At 46.9% G+C, this 21,913-nt stretch overlaps 1 protein-coding gene across 3 annotated transcripts in view; it reads right to left on the minus strand.

Annotated features, from left to right (window-relative positions):
* Positions 1–21,913, minus strand: part of KRIT1 (KRIT1 ankyrin repeat containing) — a 352,560-nt gene that overhangs the window by 100,293 nt on the left and 230,354 nt on the right. The window contains exon 1 of one of the 3 annotated variants that reach the window (XM_082257820.1): positions 3,205–3,307. The exons of 1 other annotated variant lie outside the window; for it this stretch is intronic. The gene's annotated coding sequence lies outside the window, so the exon portion shown is untranslated. Of the gene's footprint in view, positions 1–3,204; positions 3,308–21,913 lie in introns of those variants that run through there. One more of the 3 variants, XM_082257821.1, reaches the window with a different exon arrangement.

A 21,913-nucleotide genomic window follows, 5' to 3' on the forward strand; every position in this document is an offset into this window, starting at 1 on the left:
AGCAGTTATTCCAGCCAGAGGTGGTGGTCACTGAATTGTAGGATTTCTTTGAACATTACACAATATTACACTGCAGTGGAATTGTTTTGGATTGCGCTACACTTGATTGGTTATATTATTCTTTTTGGGGATGTCTCTACCAGCTTTGCACATCTAGAGAGTGAAATGTTTGCCCATTCTTTGCAAAATAGCTCAAGCTCTGTCAGATTGGATGGAGAGGGTATGTGATGAGAAAGTTTCAAGTCTTGTCACAGATTCTCAATTGAATTTAGGTCTGGACTTTGACTGGGCCATTCTACCACATGAATATGCTTTGACCTAAACCATTACATTATAGCTCTGGCTGTATGTTTAGGGTCATTGTCCTGCTGGAAGGTGAACCTCTGCCCCAGTCTCAAGTCTTTAGTAGACTCTAACAGGTTTTCTTCTAAGATTGCCCTGTATTTGGTTCCGTCCATCTTCCCATCAACCCTGACCAGTTGCCTTGTCCCTGCTGAAGAAAAGCATCCCTACAACATGATGCTGCCACCACCATGTTTCACGGTGGGGATGGCGTGTTCAGGGTGATGTGCAGTGTTAGTTTTACACCATGTATAGAATTTTGCTTTTTGGCCAAAAAAGGTCAATTTCGGTCTCATCTGACCAGAGCACCTTCTTCCACATGTTTGCTGTGTCCCCCACATGGCTTTTCACAAACGGGACTGCTTATGGTTTTCTTCCAACAATGGCTTTCTTCTTGCCACTCTTCCATAAAGGTCAGATTTGTGGAGTTCACCACTAATCATTGTCCTGTAGACAGATTCTCCCACCTGAGCGGTGGATCTCTGCAGCTCCTCCAGAGTTACCATGAGCCTCTTCTCTAATTAATGTTCTCCTTGCCCGGCCTGTCAGTTTAGGTGGACGGCCATGTCTTGGTAGGTTTGCAGTTGTGCCATAATCTTTCCCATTTTAGGATGATGGATTCGACAGCGCTCCGTGAGATGATCAAAGCTTGGGATATTTTTTTAAAACCTAACCCTGCTTTAAAGTGATTATAAAGTCTCTTTTTTTCTATAAAAATAAAAAAACATGTTATACTTACCTCCTCTGTGCAGTGGTTTTGCACAGAGCATCCCCGATCCTCCTCTTCTCAGGTCCCTCTTCGCTGCTCCTGGCCCCTCCCTCCTGTAGAGTGCCCCCACAGCAAGTAGCTTGCTAAGGGGGCACCTGAGCCGAGCTGCAGCTCCCTCTGTCCATTCATAACTGTATAAACGTTAAGGGCTGGTTCACAGTGCTCGTGTTTCCTGGACAGAAACGCGTTGCCTCCTGCAGACATGCACAGGTGACTTACATTGGCACATGTGGAAAAAAAAAAAAGGGGTGCATTTGCAGCCACCAAAACGCAGGTTAGTGCTGTATTATGTGATTGGGTACAACGCATTTGTTTAAAAGAAAGTGGTGCATGATCTACTTTCTCCATAATCGGATGTGATTTCATGCCATTCAAATGAATAGGCAGCAAAATGGCACTGCATGGAATACACAGGAGGGGCGGACAATTTGTATCCAAGCTGGTAGATTAGTGCAGATTGTAATGTGTACGGCGGTCCTATAGGAGATTGTAATGTGTACGACGGTCCTATAGGAGATTGTAATGTGTACTGCAGTCCTATAGGAGATTGTAATGTGTACGACGGTCCTATAGGAGATTGTAATGTGTACTGCAGTCCTATAGGAGATTGTAATGTGTACTGCGGTCCTATAGGAGATTGTAATGTGTACGACGGTCCTATAGGAGATTGTAATGTGTACTGCAGTCCTATAGGAGATTGTAATGTGTACGACGGTCCTATAGGAGATTGTACAATCAGTTTGTAATGTGTACGGCAGTCCTATAGGAGATTGTAATGTGTATGACGGTCCTATAGGAGATTGTAATGTGTATGACGGTCCTATAGGAGATTGTAATGTGTACAGCAGTCCTATAGGAGATTGTAATGTGTACAGCAGTCCTATAGGAGATTGTAATGTGTATGACGGTCCTATAGGAGATTGTAATGTGTACTGCGTTCCTATAGGAGATTGTAATGTGTACTGCGGTCCTATAGGAGATTGTAATGTGTACGACGGTCCTATAGGAGATTGTAATGTGTACGGCGGTCCTATAGGAGATTGTAATGTGTATGACGGTCCTATAGGAGATTGTAATGTGTACAGCAGTCCTATAGGAGATTGTAATGTGTACTGCGGTCCTATAGGAGATTGTAATGTGTACGACGGTCCTATAGGAGATTGTAATGTGTACTGCGGTCCTATAGGAGATTGTAATGTGTACGACGGTCCTATAGGAGATTGTAATGTGTACGGCGGTCCTATAGGAGATTGTAATGTGTACGGCGGTCCTATAGGAGATTGTAATGTGTACGGCGGTCCTATAGGAGATTGTACAATCAGTTTGTAATGTGTACGGCAGTCCTATAGGAGATTGTAATGTGTATGACGGTCCTATAGGAGATTGTAATGTGTATGACGGTCCTATAGGAGATTGTAATGTGTACAGCAGTCCTATAGGAGATTGTAATGTGTACTGCGGTCCTATAGGAGATTGTAATGTGTACGGCGGTCCTATAGGAGATTGTAATGTGTACGGCGGTCCTATAGGAGATTGTAATGTGTACTGCGGTCCTATAGGAGATTGTAATGTGTATGACGGTCCTATAGGAGATTGTAATGTGTATGACGGTCCTATAGGAGATTGTAATGTGTATGACGGTCCTATAGGAGATTGTAATGTGTATGACGGTCCTATAGGAGATTGTAATGTGTACAGCAGTCCTATAGGAGATTGTAATGTGTACGGCGGTCCTATAGGAGATTGTAATGTGTACGGCGGTCCTATAGGAGATTGTAATGTGTACGGCGGTCCTATAGGAGATTGTAATGTGTACTGCGGTCCTATAGGAGATTGTAATGTGTACGACGGTCCTATAGGAGATTGTAATGTGTACGACGGTCCTATAGGAGATTGTACAATCAGATTGTAATGTGTATGGCGGGTGATAAATAGGATGGTGAACTCTGAAGCAGAGGAGAGGTGTGGTGGTGGGGGGGGGAGAACTCGGTGACATGGCAGGAAGGGTGAGCAGCTTATAGGGGTAACCCCCCTGTTGAAGGGGCGGGGTCAGCAGTAAGGGACCGGTAGGTGGCCCCTGTAGTGTGACTTACCTGCTCGCTCAGACTCAGCAGCCGATCAGCCCCGACTCTCCTCCGTACACAACCTCTCCCAGCACCGCCAGCATGTCTTCCCTGGGCGGAGCCATAACAAGGCAGGGGGCGTGACTCTCTCCAGAATCCGGGATCTGCGCGGAAGCCAGCGAGGAGGCGTGGAAAGGCGAACGAAAGCGAAACCCACCAGTAAGCGCTCAGTAGGCGGAGTCAGGAGGCCGGCCGCTTTTGTGTTTGCTTTTGGGATGAGGGCGTGGCAATACAATAAGGGGCCGAGTTATGCAAATCAGGGTGGTCGTTTACATGTTGGGAAAATATGGGCGGGGACTAATGATTTGCCAGCGCCATAGGCCGCGTGATAAGTGAGTTGGGCGGATCCTGGCGCTGTTGTTGTGGGGAGGGTCAATGCGGTAGGCGGAGTTATAGGCTTTGCCCCTTGCTGCTGTGTAATTTGGGTGGGGTTATGTCTGACTGGGCGGGGAATGGTACCGTACTCTTCGGCAAGAAGGGCTGGGCTAATGGTGACTGGGGCGGAGCTTAGTACAGTGCTGTCCTTGTGAAAGGCGGGGTTAAAAAAAAAAATGACAGAGTGGGGAGTGGTCCTGTGAGAGGGCTGAACTGTTTGGCTGAGGGCTTGCAGGGCGGGGTCTCTGTGTGCGGGGCGGAGCTTGGCTCAGTGTTGCTGTGTACAGTCAGCGCTGTGGGCGTGGTGTGCTCGGTAGGCGTGGCTTGGTTGGTTTGGGTCTCGGTGGTGGCGGACGGGTGTTCGGTGTGCGGGGAGGGGGTCGTTGTCAGACGCGGCGGGGCGGCTTCTTCTCCCGGAGCCCCGGGCTGCTGAGGATCGCTGGGCGGTAGCAGCGGACAGAGCGGGTTCCGGGTCGCTGGAGTGGTTCCGGGGGCCTGTGGCTGCCTCTGTCTCCCGGCTGTGCGAGAGGGAGGGATGAGCGCCGGACTCTGGAGGAGGAGGAGGATGCCTGGACACCCCGACTCCCTGCATGGACTCCGACCATAGTGAGTGTCACCTCTTCCCTGGGGATAGTCATCAATATTGGGGGACAGTCATCAATATTGGGGGGCAGTCATCAATATTGGGGGGCAGTCATCAATATTGGGGGGCAGTCATCAATACTTGGGGGGATCAGTGACTTGGGGACAGTCAAAAATATTGGGGGGCAGTGATCAATACTGGGGGGAGGGGGTGATCAGTGACTAGGGGACAATCATCAATATTGGACAGTTATCAATACTTGGGGGGGGGGGGGTGATCAGTGACTGAGGGACAGTCATCAATACTTGGGGGGGGGTGATCAGTGATGGGGGGGGGCAATCATCAATATTGGGGGACAGTCATCAGTACTGGAGGGGGGTGATCAGTGACTGGGGGACAGTCATCAATATTTGGGGGGATGATCAGTGACTGGGGGACAGTGATCAATACTGGGAGGTGATCAATACTAGGGGGGATGATCAGTGACTGGGGGACAGTGATCAATGCTAGGGGGGGTGATCAGTGACTGGGGGACAGTGATCAATACTGGGAGGTGATCAATACTAGGGGGGATGATCAGTGACTGAGGGACAGTGATCAATACTAGGGGGGATGATCAGTGACTGAGGGACAGTGATCAATACTAGGGGGGATGATCAGTGACTGGGGGACAGTAATCAATACTGGGAGGTGATCAGTGACTGGGGGACTGTGATCAATACTGGGAGGTGATCAGTGACTGGGGGACTGTGATCAATACTGGGAGGTGATCAGTGACTGGGGGACAGTGATCAATACTGGGAGGTGATCAGTGACTGGGGCACAGTGATCAATACTGGGAGGTGATCAGTAAATGGGGGACAGTGATCAATACTGGGAGGTGATCAGTGACTGGGGGACAGTAATCAATACTGGGAGGTGATCAGTGACTGGGGCACAGTGATCAATTCTGAGAGGTGATCAGTGACTGGGGGACAGTGATCAATACTGGGAGGTGATCAGTAAATGGGGGACAGTGATCAATACTGGGAGGTGATCAGTAAATGGGGGACAGTGATCAATACTGGGAGGTGATCAGTGACTGGGGGACTGTGATCAATACTGGGAGGTGATCAGTGACTGGGGGACTGTGATCAATACTGGGAGGTGATCAGTGACTGGGGGACAGTGATCAATACTGGGAGGTGATCAGTGACTGGGGCACAGTGATCAATACTGGGAGGTGATCAGTAAATGGGGGACAGTGATCAATACTGGGAGGTGATCAGTGACTGGGGGACAGTGATCAATGCTAGGGGGGGTGATCAGTGACTGGGGGACAGTGATCAATACTGGGAGGTGATCAATACTAGGGGGGATGATCAGTGACTGAGGGACAGTGATCAATACTAGGGGGGATGATCAGTGACTGGGGGACAGTAATCAATACTGGGAGGTGATCAGTGACTGGGGGACAGTAATCAATACTGGGAGGTGATCAGTGACTGGGGCACAGTGATCAATTCTGAGAGGTGATCAGTGACTGGGGGACAGTGATCAATACTGGGAGGTGATCAGTAAATGGGGGACAGTGATCAATACTGGGAGGTGATCAGTAAATGGGGGACAGTGATCAATACTGGGAGGTGATCAGTGACTGGGGGACTGTGATCAATACTGGGAGGTGATCAGTGACTGGGGGACTGTGATCAATACTGGGAGGTGATCAGTGACTGGGGGACAGTGATCAATACTGGGAGGTGATCAGTGACTGGGGCACAGTGATCAATACTGGGAGGTGATCAGTAAATGGGGGACAGTGATCAATACTGGGAGGTGATCAGTGACTGGGGGACAGTGATCAATACTGGGAGGTGATCAGTAAATGGGGGACAGTGATCAATACTGGGAGGTGATCAATACTGGGAGGTGATCAGTGACTGGGGGACTGTGATCAACACTGGGAGGTGATCAGTAAATGGGGGACAGTGATCAATACTGGGGGGTGATCAGTGACTGGGGGACAGTGATCAGTACTGGGAGGTGATCAGTAAATGGGGGACTGTGATCAATACTGGGAGGTGATCAGTGACTGGGGGACAGTGATCAGTACTGGGAGGTGATCAGTGACTGGGGGACAGTGATCAGTACTGGGGGGTCATTAGTGACTAGGGGACAGTCATCAATAACAGAGGGGTGATCAGTGACGGGGACAGTGATCAATAACGGGGAGAGGGGGGGGGGGCTAAGACCAGTATCGGGGGCTGATCAATGTTTAAGGGACTGTTTTGTATTGAAGGATCAGTGCGTGGTGGACAGTCATCAGTATTGGGGGGGTGCTGATCACTGCCTGGAGGACAGTGGTGGATCTTTGAGGCTGATTTAGGCCTGCAGTAATATTGGGGAGGCGGATCAATGCCTTAGGGGCAGTGGTTGATATTGGGGGCTCATTAATACATGGAATAATATTGAGGGCTGATCAATGATCGTTGCCTGGAGTGTTGGGATCATTACTGGCAGATGACAGATCAGAGGTGGGGGACTGATCAGTGTCTGAGGGACAGTCCTCTATATTAGTGAGGGTTATAGGACAGTGATCATTATTGGAAGGTGATGAATGGTTGGGGGACAGTGATCAGTATCAGGGGACTGTTTCAAGTCTAGAGATAAGTGATCAGTATTGGCGGGGTGGTTGATCAGCGTCTCAAGGATGATGAATTGTGGAGAAGTGTCTGAGGGACCGCATTCAATGTGATCAGGACTGTCAGGCTGAGCAGTTCCAGAGGGCCTGTGATCATTATTGGGGAGCTGATAGTGTCTGACCCCCAGTGGTTGGATTGTAGGTGGCTGTTACTGTCTAGAAGGCTCTTTATAAAGGATGTCTATTATTTGGGGGATGGGATCAGTGCTTTTCATGGATCCGAGTGCTCTCCTAATTTGTGTAACTTATTGCCAAGCCAGCGTATCACTTGTTACATTGTATCTGTGTGATCTCCACTACAAGATTATACATCATAATGTAACAAGTGATCATATACATTATAATGCATCAGGAATCACACATGGACAATGTAACAAGTGATCATATACACTATAATGCATCAAGGACTACACCGATATAATGTAACAAGTGATCATGTACACTGATGTAACAGGGATCATACACATACAATGTAACAGGGATCATACACATACAATGTAACAAGTGATCATGTACACTATTATGCATTGGGGATCACACAGGTACAATGTGACAAGTGATCATGTACATTGATGTATTGGGGATTACACAAATACATCAGTGTACATGATCACTTGTTACATTGTACCTGTGTGATCCCAGATGCATCATAGTGTATATGATTAATTGTTACATTATATCTGTATAATCCCCAATACATCAATGTACATGTTAACCTGTTACATTGTAACGGGGATCATACAGATACAATGTAACAAGTGATCATGTACACTATAATGCACAGGGTATTACGCAGATACAATGTAACAAGTAATCATGTACACTGATTTATCGGGGGATCACACAGATACAATGTAACAAGTGATCATGTACACTATAATGCACAGAGGATTACACAGATATAATGTAAAAAGTGATCATATACACTATGATGCATCAGGGATCACATAGATACAATGTAACAAGTGATCACACAGATACAATGTAACAAGATCATGTACACTGATGTATCGGGGATCATGCAGATGCATCATACTGGATGATCACTTGTTACATTGTATCGGTGATTAGCAGCGGGGATCACACATTGTGTATATGATTGTAGCTGTCATTGCTGTATGTCTGGCAGTCCCGGGAAGGCTCGGCAGTGTGTCACCATAGACTCCATTCACTAAGCTGTAGTCCGATGTTACTTCCGGTAACAATGTTTATTTTTGGGCCTGTAATTGGTGTTTTCAGACTTTCATTGGTTCTCACTGCTGAAAATGGCGATCTTTCCGGGTAACAATGGTCATTAGAGCTCATCAGGTTGAGCCTGCAGCTGTGTGTTGGTGTCTCACTGTCTTGCTATTCATGATAAAGGGCGAGTGAAATTGTCAGTAGTAAATGTCTGTAACAATGTATTACTAGGAGAGTTACTACTATACGTCATTGGAAGAGGCGGAAGGTTCTCATTTTTGGCATGTCACCCTCCCCCTTCCATAGGCATGCGCTGCTCACCCTGGACATTGCACAGCTAGGAATAGTCGGTTCCGTTCACCTGGACCTGTTCTGTAAGGTTGTAGAGCTTTCCTCATTCATCCGGATTTCATCCCCAGATATAAAAAAGTCAGTTTGATGAATGGCAGAATGTCCGCAAATTTAAAAGAACAAGTCCAGAATAAAGCGATATTAAAATGTTCTGCTCCTTCTGTTTGCGTCACAGAATATTATACCCATGGTTGATCCAGAACAGGGGTCTCCATACTTTATAAAGAAAGGGCCAATTTACTGTCCTCCAGACTTTAGAGAGGCCAGAGGTAGTAGATAATGTCTCGGGCTTGGTGGTTAGTGGGAGTAAAAAATTACATAGTGCCCTTGTGGTCAATAGAGGTGGAATATTTCCCCATCACTGATATTAGTGGGGAGAGTACTTCCATATTGTTGGTGTCAGTGGGAGGAAGAGCACCCCATTGTTGGTGTCAGTGGGAGGAAGAGCACCCCATTGTTGGTGTCAGTGGGAGGAAGAGCACCCCATTGTTGGTGTCAGTGGGAGGAAGAGCACCCCATTGTTGGTGTCAGTGGGAGGAAGAGCGCCCCATTGTTGGTGTCAGTGGGAGGAAGAGCACCCCATTGTTGGTGTCAGTGGGAGGAAGAGCGCCCCATTGTTGGTGTCAGTGGGAGGAAGAGTTCCCCGTTGTTGGTGTCAGTGGGAGGAAGAGCGCCCCGTTGTTGGTGTCAGTGGGAGGAAGAGTGCCCCGTTGTTGGTGTCAGTGGGAGGAAGAGTTCCCCGTTGTTGGTGTCAGTGGGAGGAAGAGCGCCCCATTGTTGGTGTCAGTGGGAGGAAGAGCGCCCCGTCGGTGTCAGTGGGAGGAAAGCGCCCCGCTGTTGTCAGTGGGAGGAAGAGCGCCCCGCTGTTGCCCCATTGTTGGTGTCAGTGGGAGGAAGAGCGCCCCGCTGTTGTCAGTGGGAGGAAGAGCGCCCCGCTGTTGCCCCATTGTTGGTGTCAGTGGGAGGAAGAGTGCCCCGCTGTTGGTGTCAGTGGGAGGAAGAGCGCCCCACTGTTGGTGTCAGTGGGAGGAAGAGCGCCCTGCTGTTGGTGTCAGTGGGAGGAAGAGCGCCCCGCTGTTGTCAGTGGGAGGAAGAGCGCCCTGCTGTTGGTGTCAGTGGGAGGAAGAGCGCCCCGTTGTTGGTGTCAGTGGGAGGAAGAGCGCCCGCTGTTGTCAGTGGGAGGAAGAGCGCCCCGCTGTTGTCAGTGGGAGGAAGAGCGCCCCGCTGTTGTCAGTGGGAGGAAGAGCGCCCCGCTGTTGTCAGTGGGAGGAAGAGCGCCCCGCTGGTGTCAGTGGGAGGAAGAGCGCCCTGCTGTTGGTGTCAGTGGGAGGAAGAGCGCCCCGCTGTTGGTGTCAGTGGGAGGAAGAGCGCCCCGCTGTTGCCCCATTGTTGGTGTCAGTGGGAGGAATAGTGGCCCCATCGTTGGTGTCAGTGGGAAGAATAATACCAGATTAATGAAGCCTGAAGGATGAATTTTGCCCCACTGTTGGTGCAGTGGGAGGAATAGTTTCCCAAGGGCCAAATAAAGGCAAGCGAAGGGCTGAAGTTTGGGACCCACTGATCCAGAGGAAGACAAAAAAAAATATAAAGCTTGGGCCAATTTGCTCCTTCTGGGGGAAAAAAAATAATTCCTGATCCCTCAAAGATAATCGGATATTCCAAGATTCAAAAATTTCTGGTATCTTAGCTATAAGGCCTCATTCACAGAGGACATATCAATGTGTACCCTGTGCTAGGGCTGTGTTTACCCACAAGGGGATGTAGAGGTGCCCCCTCCAGGCAGTCCTATTGATGTCTATTGGGACGCAGTGGTTTAGCGGACACAGTTTGACATCCATGCGGGTGTAGGTGCACGGCCCCAAACACACATTGTAGTGCAGTGAAGATGCAAACTCCAAGTTGACATTCTGGTCAATGATCTCCATACCCCATATAACAATAGGGTAATCATAGGGTCCCTGTGCTACCCTCCGAAAAATGTTTTTCCTCTAAATCCCTAACCACTTTCCGCCCGCGGTATAGCTGAAAGACGGCTACAGCGCCGGCAGGGCGTGCATTGACATCCTCCTGTGATTGCGCTGCTTGCATGCCCCCTGCGCTCTGTAATCGTTGAGTCTTTCGGACTCAGCTGATCACAGATCAAGGGAAAAGGGCCAATCACAGCGGCTCTGAGAGCTGATCACAGAAGTAAAAAGAATCCGGTGATTGGCTTTTTTTCCCCTCATGCTAATGGTGAGGCGAAAAGAAAGCCGGTAACCGGCTTCTGTTACAGGGACATGAGTCCCACCAGTGCTGCCAATCAGTGCCACCTATCAGTGGCCATCAGTACTGCCATTCAGTGCCACCTATCAGTGGCCATCAGTACTGCCATTCAGTGCCACCTATCAGTGGCCATCAGTACTGCCATTCAGTTCCCACCAGTGCTGCCAATCAGTGCCTCATCATTATTGTCACCTATCCGTAGTGCCCATCAGTGCAGTCTCTTCAGCACACATCAGTGAAGGGGGAAAATAACAAACTATAAAAAATGTTTTTTTGTTTTTTTTTTTCAAAATGTTTGGTCTTTTTTTGTTTAGCAAAAAATAAAAACCCCAGTGGTGATTAAATGCTACCAAAAGAAAGCTCTATTTGTATGGAAAAAATGATAAAAATCTTGTTTGGGTACAGTGTTTCATGACCGTGCAATTATCATTCAAAGTGTGAGAGCGCTGAAATCTGAAAATTGCATTGGGCAGGAAGGGGGTGAAAGTGGCCAATAGGCAAGTGGTTAAGAAATCATGTCACTGGTAGGGTCTGTAGTCTTCCCCACTTTTACCTTAAACTAAAAAATAAAGTTGTAAAGGGTTTTAACCACTTCCCGCAAACCAACGTACCTGTACATCGGCTTTCAGAAGTGCTTGTACCAGGAAGATGTTTGCAGCTGCAGGCATCAACCCGGTACCGTTTTTTTAGTGCCGGCGGTAGGCATTCAGGAGATCACAGCCGATGCAGCTCAGCAGCCGCTCAGCCGTTATCCCAGCGAGTGGGAGGGGATGTTCCACCGCCTCCCACGGCTCTGCCCGAATCTCCCGTCCCACTGGGAGACCCAAGCAACCAGCCGGCACATCCACCAGCTGGTTGGAGTCCCCAACAAAGCTGGATTCTGCTTCCCGATCATGTAACCCCGGAAGTGTCCCTTTCGTCACTTTCGGTTTACTCAGCTGCCAGTGGTGCCTATTTCAAAAAAATTTCAGTATTCAGACCCGGTTCACACTTCTGCGTGTGCCGGGTTCGCATGTCATGTCGGAGCGCACTGCTCCGACATGACATGCGATCAGCTGTGCGGTGCGAGTTTAGCCATACAGTTTGTATGGCTAAATTCGCATCGCACCCGCAGCAAAGACGCACAGGAGGCATTTTTGCTGCCGCATCAGGATCGGATCGCACAGCGGTTCACACTTGTGCGATCCGATCCTGTGCGAACTGCACGATCGCACTGCGATATGCGATCAAACTGGGGGTGTCGTTAAGATTACATTGACACCCCCAGCGTATCGCATATGGCAGTGTGAACTGCCGGGGGTGCGTGTGCGATGCGGGAACAGGCTGCGAATTCGCAGCCTTCCCGCATCGCAATAGTGTGAACCGAGCCTCAAAAATGCCAATTTTGGCATTGTGAATACTTTGAAGTGCTGTGGAGGGGTCTTTTAGACCACAGATCCCTCCATAAAGAGTACCTGTCACTGCCGTTTACTGTCACAAGGGATGTTTACATTCCTTGTGACAGTAATAAGAGTCGGTTCACACTAAGGCGACACGACTCTGTACTACTTCGGGGGCGACTTGTACATTGCCATGCACCACAACTAAAGAGCGACTTGCAGGGACTTCACATAATGGAAGTCTATGCAAGCCGCTCCGAGGTCGCCCCGAAGTAGTACAGGACCCTTTTTCTAAGTCGGAGCGACTTGTGTCGCTCCTATTAGAACGGGTCCTGTAGCGGTCAATGGACTGCGAGGGAGCGCGACTTGTCAGGCTGACAAAAAAATCGGGCCGTTAGTGAACACAAGTTTACCGACGATTTTGACCATGTGCCTGGCTAATGTTGATGGATCCATAGCGAAAACTTTTATCGTTTATACAAAAGTTTATACATGTATGGTAAAATTGAAACAAAAATAATATTCTGACTCGTATTGCGCATGTCTTTGAAATACTGTATCAGTTATAATCATGAAAACGATTGTGTAAGTCCCCGTTCACACTAAGGCAACCTGTGAGGCGACCTGGTCGCCTAACTGGTCGCCTTCCATAGGGAAGCTGCGGACCCGTTCTAATAGGAGCGACACAAGTTGCTCCGACTTAGAAAAAGGGTCCGGAGGTTCTTTGGGGCGACCCGGAGCGACCGTCCTAGACTTCAATGTTATGAAGTCCGTGCTGGCCGCTCCGAGGTCGCGGTGCGCTGCTCGCACCGCGACCTCGGAGGTCGCCCCGGGAAGTAGCGTTGCTTGTATGTGAACGGGGCCTAAAAGAGTTTATTGTCAGTTAGTGGTCAATTCACTTTCAACCGACGAATAATGGTTCAGTCTGCAAACGGCGGAAATTCTGTGCGTGTATGGCCAGCATAAGCCTTTTTCTGACATTTGTTGCTTATAAGTTAAAATCAGTATTTTTTTGGAAGAAAATTACTTCCTCAAACATGAACCCCCAAACATTATAATTTGTAGACCCTAGAGAATAAAATAGCGGTTCTTACAATGTTTTATGTCACACAGTATTTGCGCAGCGGCCTTTGGAACGCAATTTTTTGGGAAAAAATACACTTCAATTAATCCAAAAAATAAAAAAAATGAACATGTCACGCTTTTAAAATTGCGCATACTCCCGGAATGGTGACAAATTACGGTACTTAAAAATATCCGTAGGCATATTTTAAAAATTTTTAACGGTTACCTGTTTAGAGTTACAGAGGAGATCTAATGCTAGAATTATTGCTCTCACTGTAACCATCGCGGCGATACCTCACATGTGTGATTTGAACACAGTTTACATTAGCGGGCGCGACTTGTGTATGCGTTTCCTATTGGATGGGGCACTTTAAAAAAAAAAAAAAAAAAAAAATTATTTTATTTATTTATTTTTTTTTTGTTTTACACGGTCTCTTAAAAAAAAAAATAAAAAAAATTCCTCATCACTTTTATTGCTGTTACAAGGTATGTAAACATCCCTTGTGACAGTAATAGGCAGTGACAGGTACTCTTTATAAAGCGATCTGGGGTCTAAAAGACCCCTCCACTGCACTTCAAATTATTCAAAATGCCATTATCTACGTTTTTTAATACATTGGATTTTTTTGAATCTGGCACTTTTGGCTGCCGAGTAAACCGGAAGTGACGTTACTTCCAGGTTACTGCATTGGAGACCCGATCAAACCGCTTCCCGCTTTGTTCGGGTCTCTGGACAGCCAGTGGACGTGACGGCTGGTCACTTAGGTAGCACTGGAGGAGCAACGGGAAGGGGGGGGGCGTTCCCTCCCGCTGCTTGTAATAACAGCCGAGCAGCTGATTAGCCACTTATGGGTTGTTATCACACGAAAGCCGTCCGTCCGCTCTAAAAAACGGTACCGGGGTGATTCCTGCTGCTGCATATCATCCCGCTACAAGCACTTCAACAAAATGACGTACAGGTACATGATGTTGTGTAAAGTAGTTAACTGACAATTGCGCGGCCATGCAACACTGTACCCAAATAAAATGTATGCCCTTTTTTCCCCACAAATAGAGCTTTCTTTTGGTGGTATTTGATCACCTCTACGTTTTTTTTTTTTTTTTGTGCTATAAACAAAAATATAATTTTGAAAAAAAAAACATTTTTTTTTCTACTTTCTGCTATAAAACCTATCCAATACAAAAATTGAAAAAATCCAATATCTTCACAATATCTTCACCAGTTTAGGCCAATATGTATTTTAATGTTGGTGATGTGCTGCACCATGGGTATTGGCGGATGATGCAGAGGCCCTTCCATTTTTCTTTATTTTAATTATATTTCTATAATTATGTCTTAACTGTGTACTCCTTCTAACTGAGCTGAGTGGAGATAATTGGAGATGTTTGCTTTGTTGTTTGACCTGGGACATGCCCAGAGGATCCATTTTGTACCACTTCATTTTTTTAAAACCAATAAAAAGAATTATAAAAAAAAAAAAAAAGAAAATCCCAATAAGCGTACTTTGGTTGGTTTGCGCAAAAGTTATAGTGTCTACAAAGCTATGGAATGTTTTATTTATTTATTTATTTATTTATTTATTTTTCTTACTAGTGATGCTGGTGGTCAGCGACTTATTGTGGGACTATGATATTGCGGCGGACAAATCAGACACTAACTGACACTTTTTGGGGACCAGTGTCACTAATACATTGATCAGTGTTAAAAATATGCACTAATGACACTGACTGGGAAGGTACACAACCTCAGTGCTCACTGGTGCATACGATTAAATGATTTGTTTAATTAAAATAATATAGATTAACAGGAATGAAACAAAGACGTGGTACATAAAATGAAAAACATTAGTATCACAAGCATAAACTGGCATGAGTCCAAAAAAAAAATAAAAGGGGGGGGGGGGGGGGTTTCTGTTGATATGATGGCCAAACGCACTGTGGGAGTGTGTTCAAAGATGAAATGAAAGCGACCAGCAGCTCCTGTAAGCCCCCGCTCATATTAGGTCACTCCGACTTAGGGAGCGACCTGTAAAGTTGCGTGCAGCGTGACTTGGCACGGACTTAATAACATGAATGTCTATGCAAGTCGCCTCCGGGTCGCCCCAAAGTAGTACAGGACCCTTTTTCTAAGTCGGAGCGACTTGTGTCGCTCCTATTAGAACGGCTCCTGTACTACACAGTGGGAGTATGAGGACCGCGACTTGTCAGGCTGAAAAGTCGCCTGACAAGTCGGATCAATGTGAATGGACACTGAGAGGTATGGGATCCCTCAGGAACAAGTATGCAACAAAAGACAAAGGGCGCCAAATCAGTGAAAGGAAGTAGTTATCATGACTAATTTATTATTCACACACTTACATTCAAAATCGCACAAGTCGGTGTAGGAACAAGCAGATCATCCTCATGGGTAAGATATCCAAATGATGGTGTGGGCTGGAGGGTGACACAATAGGCATTGGTACCAGCACAGGCACTGCTGCACCCAAAGTGCCGGCTGTAGCAGCAGGAAGATGAATATTCCTCTGAAATGCTGCAGTGCCTCCCGTAGAAGCATAAGCGGCAAGATGCTGGGTGCCAGGAGTGGCGCCCCCTTCAGACGCCGGATCCTCCACATATACCGGCGTGAGATAAGAAGCAGTAGCAGTAAAGAGGGTGGGCCGCAACGTTGTTTCCGAGGCTCTACCTCCTTCCTCGGGCAGCCTCGGAAACGACGTGGCGGCCCACCCTCTCCCTCATCAGGATAGCTAAGTTGTGGAATTCCACTGTGATAGGGCTCTTTCACACGGGCGTTCCGTATGTCCGTTTTTCATCCCATCCGTTTGCGGATGAAAAATGGACATAATGTATCTCTATGTAAATATGGATGTCATCGGATTATCATCCTCTGACATCCGTTTTTTGTCAGTTCAGTTCAGTTTTTTTGAACGGAGGAGAACCCTATTTTTTCTTCCTTTCAAAAAACGGAACTGAAGCAAAAACGGATGTCAGTGGTATCATCCGCAGACATCCGTATTTACATAGACATGCATTATGTCAGTTTTTCATCCGCAAACGGATGGGATGAAAAACGGACATACGGACCGGATGACACAAGTGTCATCCGTGTCCGTTACAAAAAAAAAAAAAAAAAAGGACCTGATCGGGCAAAAAAAAAAGGAACGCCCGTGTGAAAGAGCCCTTACTGTTGGTCATTGGCCCTAATCAAGTCAAAAAGTATCACTGGGGAATTTAGGTACAGCGTCACATGACCGCGCAATTGTCCGTTAAAGTTACGCAGTGCTGAATCGCAAAATAGGTCAGGAAGGGGGTAAAATCTTCCGGGGCTTAAGTGGTTAAAGGTCAGCAGATACACTTTTTGTAGCTGCTGACTTTTAATAAACCCAAAAACGGGTGTAACTCCGCTTTAACTGCCTGATGGGGCACTTGTAGAGTCTGAAGGCCCTTCCTTTAGAGTCCAAGCTTGGAGTATCCATTATTGCACCAAACACCTAACTTACCCTTTTACTTTTCCCTTTTTTCTTTTCTTTTTCTTCTTCCTGGACTACAGCCCCAGCCAGGTTACCCGGAGCTCGGGAATTCTTCTATTTAATGAGGGGGGGGGGGGGTAGGTGTAAAGGCCTTCGCTTAGGCCTCTTCCTGATTTTTTTAAATGATATCATTGGTTGATCTGGATGGATAATCATTCTCTCTTCTGTTAGACATTTGTATTAGTTTGATATGCTTTACCTGAAATTTATTAAAAACTATTATAAATGGAAAAGATAAAAGCAAGGTTTAAAACAAGTAAATGTAGGAGACCTTTCTATCTATTTACCAATACTAGCAGCATAAGGATAAAAAATAGTTCATGTTGATAGAGAGAGTTTAGTTCCCCTTTAGGTTTTTTATGGTTCCCATATCCTGACGCTTTGCATGCTCCCGTTTCCTAGAACATTCATGAAAACCTTTGTTCTTGGAAGCCGAGTAATTACCACGCGGGAAGAGAACCGGTTGTGTTTATCAGCTGAGAACCAGCGTCACCCTGAAACTGAGTCTGCTAGGTACGGCCTGTGCATTGTCTGATGGATTAGGGTTCGGAGAGCCGGGCTTTGTATGGTGCTGTGATTGCAATCGTCTTGCTGTCAGCGCTCCGGTTGTGTCGTTTGGCTGGGTGGACACGTGTGTATAATCTACCAGCTCCAGAGACCGCGCTTTATCTGCTCTGTGATACTGAAAGTTCACAACATGTTTACCTGCCTCTCTATTCCGGCTAGAAGGACATGATGTCCCGGTTTCTACTCTGCATGGACATTGTCCCACATGGCATTGCTGGCTGGATCCTTTCCTATAGCACTGGTTTTACCTATGTATCACATTTGCAAGGGATTCAATAGGCAGAACTATGGCTTTTTGGGTGAAGGTGCCCCCCCCCCTTCTGAGTACCCCATTGTTTCTGTCCCCTAGCAACCTCCAAGCATGATCCTCTGCAGCCAGTAACAATTGATATAGCAACACAGTAGATCTCCCAGCAGACAGCATCAACAGACCCTCCAACAGGGTCAACAATAGACCCCTCCCTCAATAAGAGATCCCTCCCAGCAACAATTGATCCCCCCCCTCCCCTCCCAGCAACATAAGATTCTACAGCAAAAATAGACCCCCCCCAGCAACAATAAATCCCTCCCCTCAGCAACAATATACCCCCCCTCAGCAACAATAGATCCCCACAGGGACAATAACCCTCCCCCCAGCGACAATAGATCCACCACAGAAACAATACATCCCACCCCAGCAACAATTATTCCCCTCCAGCATCAAAATCCCCCTGCAATAGATATAGCAATACAGTATATCTCCCAGCAGACAGCATTAACAGACCCTCCAACAGGCAGCAACAATGGACCCCTCCCTCAACAGTAGATCACTCCCAGCAACAATTGACCTCCTAGCAATATAAGATCCTCTAGCAGAGTGATGGCGAACCTTGACACCCCAGATGTTTTGGAACTACATTTCCCATAACTCTCAACTACACTGTAGATTGCATGAGCATCATGAGAAATGTAGTTCCAAAACATCTGGGGTGTCAAGGTTCGCCATCACTGCTCTAGCAAATATAGATCCTCCACCCCCCCCCCCCAGCAATAAAATACCCCTAGCAACAATAGATATAGCAATTGATCTCCCAGCAGGCAGCATCAAAAAACCCTCCAACAGAGAGCAACAATAGATCACTCCCAGCAACAAATGGCATCCTAGCAACATAAGATCTCTACCAGCAATAGACCCCCCCCCCCCCAACAACAATACAGTTAATCTCCTAATCTCCCAGCAGTAACAATAGACCCCCCTAGCTACATAAGATCCTCCAGAAAGAATAGATCACCTACCACCCACAATAGACTACCCCCCCCCAACAATGGATCCCCCAGCTGCCAGCGACTCTCCATCACCCCATTCCCTGCTGGAGGTGACAGAACTGCGTTCCCGCTGGAAAAAAAAGGCAGAACTAAAATTTTGGCTTACTGGTACTTTTGAAAAATCCTTTGTCGGAGCATGTGATCTTGCCATCATTAAATCAACTCATGTTGTTGGAAAGCCCTTAAAGGGTCAGTTCACCTTTACCAAAAGACTGCCTATGCAGGAAAGGGGCATCTGGGGATAAAAAACAACTGAGTTGAATGATGTTGGGATAATGTCCTTGCTATAGGTATAGACCAACCTCTTGTACCACCTGCCCCACCCTATTAGATTGTAAGCTTTTCTGAGCAGGGCCCTCTTAATCCTCTTGTATTTTATTGTATTGTCTCCCTCTAACATTGTAAAGCGCTGCGTAAACTGCTGGCGCTATAGAAATCCTGAATAATAATAATAATAATAATAATAGACCAAAACTCCCAGAGATGACATTATCCCATCCTGCCATGTTTCTAGGACACTCCCATCCATTACTGCTCACCCCCATCATCACAGGAGAATCCCAAACCCCAGCACATGCATGGTTCATTATTTGTTCTGTTGTAGCACCGCTGAGCTCACAGCTACTATGACGGGGAGAGAGTGCGCATGCAAACTGAAACCGATGCCCCAAGACGCACTGCGTTTGCGATCTGCCTTTGCAGTGTCGTAAACAATGTATTGGCAGTTCGTTTTGAACAGGGTGTGGGAAATGCTCATGGAACATGCCTTTCCAGCACTGCGTTCTGGTGTGAACCGGCCCCAAGAGCAGACATTCATAGCCCATTCAGTGACAGATAAGCTTTTAATGCCTAACTTTTCTTTTGACTCTGTTGTACTTCTAATAGCCTCTGCCTGGGAATTCTTCACCATCACTGAAGGACAGTCAGGTTCTAAAATGTTTTTTTGTAGGACTTGTCTCATCACTGTAACAACAAAACTCCTTGTGTGTCTCCCGTGTCCATCGAAAGGACAGACATCTGCGGAGGTGTAATGGGCAGAGAGGACAAGTCCCCTCCTGAGGATCTGCAATGTGTGACCCCGTCTCGTGTCGCCTTGCCAGCGGCTCCGGAGTAATTGGGTAAATTCATCCAACAAGCGGGCTGACTCTGACGTGATTTGATTTGGTCGGTACTGTAGTCAATTCTTTGACAAAATCTGCCTGGACAGCTTTTCCTCCCCGTTACCGGCTCTGTGATTGAAGAGCCTTTTAATATGATCATGGTAACTTTAGCTTTCCCATAGATGCCAGATTTGGCATAGAATTGGAGAACTGAAAACTTTTAATGAGGTGTCTATTAGAAATGCTGGTAATGCAGCTAAGGGCTTATGTAGAGGTATACTACAGCGACTGGTGAAAAGGGTCAGGGTCTTGAAGGGCATGCTAGGAACAAAGTCTTCTTTGCTGTTCCCTAATGTGGACATGAATAATAGGGATCAACCGACCGATTATCACTTTTTTTGAAGTATCGGTATTGGCCACAAACTTGCCGATATGACCAATATTGCTTCAAGTGGTTGTACCAGAGTGATGCCTTGCAGCTCCAGGCATCACCCCGGTACAGTTCTTTTAGAGCGGACGGTCGGCCTTCTTGTAATAACAACCGATGCGGCTAAGCCCCCCCGATTCTCCTCCCGTGCTACCGGGAGACCCAAGTTACCAGCTGGCCAGAGACCCGAACAAAGTGGTAATTGACTTTGATTGGGTCTCCAATGTGGTAACCCAGAAGTGACGTCACTTCCAGTTTACTCGGCAGCCAACAGCTCCGGATTTAAAAAATCCAAAGTATTCAAAAATGCAGATTTTGGCGTTTTGAGCACTTTGAAGTGCAGTGGAGGGGTTTGGGGTCTTTTAGACCCCAGATCCCTCCATAAAGAGCACCTGTCACTGCCTATTACTGTCACAAGGGATGTTAACATTCCTTGTTACAGCAATAAAAGTGATCAGGAAGTTTTTTTTTTTTTTTTTTTTTAAAAGCTCCCCATCCCTCGGTGCTCGTGCGCCAAAGGAAACACATACACATGTCGTTCCCGCAAATGTAAACTGTGTTTGAATCACACGTGAGGTATCGCCGCGATCGTTCGAGCAAGAGAAATAATTCTAGCATTAGACCTCCACTGTAACTCTAACGGCATGTACGCTGGCTGGTCGAAGACCCAAACAAAGCCGGAATCTGCTCTGATTGGGTCTCCGATGAAGTAACCCGGAAGCGCTGTCATGACATCACTTCCGTTTACTGGAGTCTTAAAGGCGCCAGATTTAAAAAAAAATACAGTATTCAAAATGGCCAATCTTGCAGTTTTTAATGCTTTTAAGTGCAGAAGAGGGGTTTGGGGTCTTCTATTCCCCAGATTGCTCTATAAAGCGTACCTGTCAGTCACCGCCTATTACTGTCACAAGGGATGTTTACTTTCCTTGTGACCGCAATAGAGGCGATCAAAAAAAAAAAATTAATGGACAGTGTTAAAATAAAAACTTTAAATGTGCAGAATATCAGCACCTAATATCGGCTATCAGCCTGAAGGGTGGCCGGAAAATCGGTATCGGCCCTGAAAAAAAACAATATTGGTCGATCCCTAATAGATAGTATCCACAGTGCCACTTCCTGTGTATAGCTAGCCTAGTGTCAGATATATAATTAAATAGCTATTATTCAAATGTTTTCTCACTGTTCTGTCCAATGCGGGACAAAGTACGTGAAATACTTTGTCCCTTGTTGTCAGGTTCTTCCTAACCGTAGCTAGGAGGTTGGACTGGGTGCCCCATCTTTCCCCGTGGCCATCTAAAAACATGCTAGGAAGGATCTGGCCACTTTATAATGGCCCCTAGTCTTCACTCTGAGCACTTTCCTGAAACAAGCAGTGGCTAGAGAAATTTAGAGGAAGAGGGGGCTATCAGCCTGCCTTCCCTCTGCAATCCTCTTGTCATCATTTTGTCTCAGAAAAGTGCTTGGAGCCGGGATAAGCAGCCGCTATGAAGTGGCCTTCTCCTTCTTGTGTGTCCCCACCCCAGAAAAAGAAGTATCCTTCATACGGCCATTTATCTCCGCTCCAAGCACTTTCCTTAGACAAGCGGCAGAAGGAGACAAGGATGCGCACAATCAGTCCTACGTTGTCAGGTGCTTCGTAACCCTAGCTAAGTAGTTGGACTGGGTGTCCCACCTTTCCCCATGGCCATCTGAACACATGGCTAGGAAGGATTGCTGCTTTATAATGACCTTTTGTCTCAGCTTTGAGCACTTTCTTGAGACAAGCGGTGGCAAGAGGAATGCAGAGGAAGAGGGGGCTGTCAGCCTGACTTTCTTCTGCATTCTTCTTGCCGCCATTTGTCTCAGAAAAGTTCTTGGAGCCGAGATAGGCAGCAGTTAT

Source organism: Pelophylax lessonae (genome assembly GCF_965119305.1).
Source record: "Pelophylax lessonae genome assembly, chromosome: 5".
In the NCBI taxonomy this organism is placed as follows: domain Eukaryota; kingdom Metazoa; phylum Chordata; class Amphibia; order Anura; family Ranidae; genus Pelophylax; species Pelophylax lessonae.